We start from the raw sequence: 5,301 nt of genomic DNA, 5'->3' as shown, positions 1-5,301 counted from the left end.
CTTCTACTTTCCCCCCGCCTTCCTCTTCTGCCCCCACGAGCCATAGAAAGTCCTCTGCTTTTAAGGGTTCATGTGATTAGATTGGTACAATCATTTGGGTGCCCAACTACTAACCAAAAGGTTGGTGTTTCGAATACACCCGGAGGCACCTTGGAAGACAGTCCCGGCAATCTGCTTCCTAAAGGTCACAGCTTTGAAAATCCTGTGGGGCTGTTCTACTCTGCACACATGGGGCTGCTATGAATTGGAATTGACTTGAGGGCAATTAGCAACAACAATAACACTGTGTATCTGCTGAATTAGAACCTGTCACCATGGGTCTATCTGTGTTTTAGTCCTCCAGGTGACTCTGATCTTGCTAAAGTTTGAAAATGATTTCTTTAAGGTAAGTCCTATTTCCTTTTTGGTGGCAATTAAAAGTGGGTATAGGTCAAATGGGGCTCTGGTGGTGCAGTGGTTAAGAGCTTGGCTGCTAGCCAAAAGGTCAGCAGTTCGAATCCACCAACTGCTCTGTGGAAACCCTATGAGACAGTTCTACTCTATCCTATAGGGTCTCTATGAGTCGGAATTGACTTGACGGCAATGGGTCAAACAGACTAGGTAATCTCTGAGATGACTTCCACTTCTAATAACCTGAGTCTGTGATTCTAAAAATTATCACACTGTATAAATCAAAGGGTACAGTACATATCATCTTGTTCATGTGGGGGGGGGCGGGGAGAGCTTACACATGTGTAGTGGTCAGGCTATGGAGTGTTCTCTGGGATCAAATCCTGGCTCCACCAATTACTAGCTCGGTAACCTGGGTTAGCTGCTTAGACTCTGTGAACCTCAGTTTCCTCATTTATGAAAGAGGCTAACAATAGCTCCTTCTTCAAAAGGTTATGAGGATCAAGTGAGATGATAGAGAGTACTTAGACAGTAAGCTCAATGACTATCAGCTATAATGATTTTATCTTGCTAAGTCTCTTTAACCTTTCTCCTTGGGTACTTGAGGAGCTGGGTCTATGGTTGAGTTGGAGCACCCGGGCCCCTATTAAGAGGCCTGCAGGCAACCCAGGTGAGGCATTGCCCCAGTACTGACAATTAGTTGTTACTAGACCCAAAGGCAAAGGTGAACCTCTGATTCTTGGTAGTACCAGCTGCCATTGAGTTGATTCCAACTCATGGTGACACCACGTGTTTCAGAGTAGAACTGTGCTCCATAGGATTTTCAATGGCTGATTTTTCAGAAGTAGATCTCCAGGCCTTTCTTCTGAGGCACCACTGGGTAGACTCAAACCTCCAACCTTGTGTTTGCAGCCAAGTACGTTAACTGTTTGCACCATCCAGGGACTCTTTCTCTGACTCTTAGGGTCAATTTAAATCCCTTCACTGCAAAGGAAGTTATTTAGGTAACATGTATGCATAATCCTCTAACTACATTTGTCTTCTCTGGGAAATTCATAAAACAAACACAAGGCAGAAACCACACATCTGAACACTGAAATCAGCCAAAATGTAAAGAGCTGGAAACAGAGAACACCTTTGTTGCGTGTTTTTTGTTTGTTTGTGGTATTTGTGTGTCTGTCTGTCTGGTATTTTGTCATTTGGGCTTTGTTTGGTTGCATCTTTGAAGTAACAGAAATAGTTAAAGCCTGGAATAGAGTCAAGATGTACTTTTGTGTAGAGCTTGGTGAGGAAGTGCATCATTTGGGGAAACAGAAAACATCCTGACTTCATAGGCCACCCCAATCAAGTTGTGAAGGATCTTGCCAGGGTTTGCTGAGAGTTCTGAATGGAGGCTAAGACATTGTTGAGCCAAAAACATGGGAGAGAAGAAAAAAGCCTCCTTCAGCAGGCCTGTTTCCTCTAAGAGAAGCTCTGCTCTTCTCCTCCTCCTGGCATAGGCTCCCTGAGAGCAGTGCTCTTGGTGGGGCTGATGTGGGAGGGGAAGGCAGAGGCCACCCAGCATGAATGGTGCTGACTGAAATGGAATCCATTCTTCCAGCTGTAGCTAGGCAGTGACATGAGAGGCTGAGCGTCACAGCTGCTCCCCACCCACGGCTTGTTCCCAGGCACCACATGGCTTCTTTAGCCTCAATGCCACCAAGAGAGCTTCTCAGCCAGCGAGACCCTGCTCTACTAATAACCACAGGAACTCTCTAGGCAGGATGCCGTCTGGGTCTCCTCCGCCTTTTCTGAGCCACATTAACTGTCAGCTATGGGGAGGGGGGAAACCCTGGTAGCATAGTGGTTAAGAGCTACAGCTGCTAACCAAAAGGCTAGCGGTTTGAATCTATCAGGCGCTCCTTGGAAACCCTATGGGGCAGTTCCACTCTGTCCTATAGGGTCGCTATGAGTTGGAATCGGCTCAACGGCAACAGGCTTGGTTTTTGGGTTATGGGGAGAGGAGTCAGGGCTGGAGGACATAAGATTATTTGAGGTGGTATCTTAAGTAGCTGCCACAATTTTCTGTTCCTGATGAAACAGAAGCAAGAGGCAGAGGACTCTTCCTCTTGCCTCCCCTTGAAGAATGTCTACCAGCTTCAAGCAAGAGGTGAGTTCCCCCACAGAAATCTCACAGGACTGCAGATCTGGCAGGTTTTTGGAAGGCCTCAGAGCACAGAATGTTAGAGGCCCAAAGATGCATTCACAACTGTTCTTGGCATCCTGTACTTTATTTATTCCTTACTTGTGTCCCCTACGGAGCCCTGATGGCACAGTTGTTAAGGGCTATGGCTGCTAACCAAAACATCAGTAGTTCGAATCCCCCAGCCACTCCTTGGAAACCCTGTGGGGCAGTTCTACTGTGTCCTATAGGGTCACTATGAGTCAGAAATGACTCAAGAGCAATGGGTTAATGGGTTATGTCCTCTACAGAGTCTGGGTGGTACAGTGAAGTGGTTGTTTGGCAGCTAACCCAAGGTAGGCAGTTCAAATTCACCAGCCACTCCTTGGAAACCCTATGGGGCAGTTCTACTCTGTCCTATAGGGTCGCTATGAGTTGGAATCGACTCAACGGCAATGGGTTTGGTTTGGTTTGGCTTTTAATGTCCTCTACGTAGTAATCCCTTTGGTCCCTTTCTTGCAGACCAAAGTTTTACAACTTTGGGGTGATTAAAGATAACTTCTTCTCCTCTCTGTATCTCTCCCACCAATAATTAGATGCAAGTTAGCAAGAACTCTGGATAACAGAGCATACTGCAGTATTGAACAATGCTTCTAGCATGTCACTATGGAAGGAAACTTAAAGACCAACACCCGGCACCATAGGGATATTTTTAAAATGATGCTGAGTAAAAAATGTTAAGAACCAAATGAAGTCGATAGCATAGTATAATTAATGTATTTAAATTAAAAATACATGCACAAATAAGATTCACATGTCTTATAAAATGACTTACATGTTCAAGCGTAAATATTCACATTGATGTGGTTGTCTATCAGGAAGAAAGAGATTAGTGTTGGAAATCGAGAAGGAAAAGAGGAAGGGAGGGAGAGAGATGAGGGAAAGGGAAGAAAGAGGACGGAGTAACCTTGTTCCACCATGATTACAGCAGACCAGGTCTTGAAGAGTTTGAGTAACTCAATCCTCTGCACATGAGGTTTCAAAACAAAACTAAAAAAGGAAGCAAGCCCTCATCTGGAACTTTAGTTTTACAAATGGAAAATCTGAGGCTCCGAAAGGCGAGCTGTTTGACCCCAGGGTTTTGTTGCCAGTCAGTGGCAGGCACCAAGTATCCTGATGCTTCCTTCACTGCTCTTTCTGTGGCAGCATACAACTGCACATGTACTTAAAATTCCTCAATTTCTTCCCTTCGCATAAGTGATTCATCTGGTTACAGTTCTAACTAGAGAGGTTCATCATTGCCAGCCCAACTCACAACCCCTCCTTGGAGAAGCCACCCCACCCACCCCTGCTGAAGAACAGCTTTGCTGGACACCAGGTGGCCCAGATTGCACTGTTTTGGCTGATTGGCCTGAGGCAGGCTTCTGATACAAGGGCAGCCCTTCCACAGACAGGGTGTAGGTGGCCAACCATGCTGGTTTGCCTGGAACTGAAGGGGTTCCAGGATGTAAGACTTTCACTACTAAAACCAAAAAAGTCCTGGGCCAAATGGAACAAGTTAGTCACCGTAGCTGGAAGGGACTTAAGATCTGTATTGCCAGATTCAAAAATATAACATGTGCAATCAGATTCTTAGTTAGAAACTTGAAAACTAAGAGATGGAGGCAGTTGGCTGAAAGAAAAGTTTTGTGATATAGAAAGAGGGCAGGAGAGTTGAGGAGCTGCCACATTATCATATATATATAAAAAAACTTAAAAGCAGAAACCATGAATAAGTAGAGGACTCTGGTTGGCCAAGAGAAGAAAAAAGAGCCTATCTTTGTTCAGAGAAAAGCAAATACTTGCCCTCAAGAGAATGACCATGCAGCTGATGGGATAAAACCCTCATATCAGTGGTTGAATAACCCCAGATCTCAGCCTTCCTCTAAGCCCTGCAGATGCATACCTTATAACAAACCACTCTTCTCCGAAACTGCCTTCGTCGGCCCTCTGTTCCTTGCGATGAAATGAGTCTGACCAGCATGATTATGTTCTGGGAACAGTGGCTCTCAGTAGCTTCTTCCTTAAAAACTACCGTGGCCAATTTCAGATCCTTGTAGAGACTCTTTCCGGATGCTTTTGCTTGCTGTTGCTTCTGCTTTTATTGCCAAGGAGTGGGTTACAGCTGAAGATTCTTCTCTTCTGTATTAAATCTAGTTCTCTCCAGAATAATGACTCGTGTTTTTCAAATTAAAAAGAAATGAGCTGGTCACCAGGGCTCACAACGGAGAGGAGGGATAGATAGGTGGAACTCAAGGTATGTCTAGGCTAGTGAAACTTTCCTCGTGATACTGTAATGGTGACACATGACATTATGCATTCGTCAAAACCCACAGGACTGTGCAACACAAAGAGCCAACTCTAATATAAGCTATAGACTTAGATAATAATAATGTATCAATATTGGTTCATCAATTGTAACTAATATACCACATTAAAGCAAGATGGTAATAATTGGGGGAATTTGGGGTGGGTGGAGGGAGACTATAGGAACTCTCTGTACTTTCTACTCAATTTTTCTGTAAATCTAAAACTTCTTTTAAAAAATAAAGTCTATTAATTAAAAAAGAAAAGAAATGAACAAAATCCAGCACACTTAGAAATTTCAAGTTGGGAAACCAAATAGTAACTCGTATTGATTCTCACCTCACATACTCTGAAGCTTGTGAAATGCTTAATTGACCAAAGCTGTTGTTGTTGTGTGTCATCCA

Source organism: Loxodonta africana, chromosome 2 (assembly GCF_030014295.1).
Source record: "Loxodonta africana isolate mLoxAfr1 chromosome 2, mLoxAfr1.hap2, whole genome shotgun sequence".
NCBI classification, from domain to species: Eukaryota; Metazoa; Chordata; class Mammalia; order Proboscidea; family Elephantidae; genus Loxodonta; species Loxodonta africana.
Note: the sequence above shows the minus strand (reverse complement) of the source record.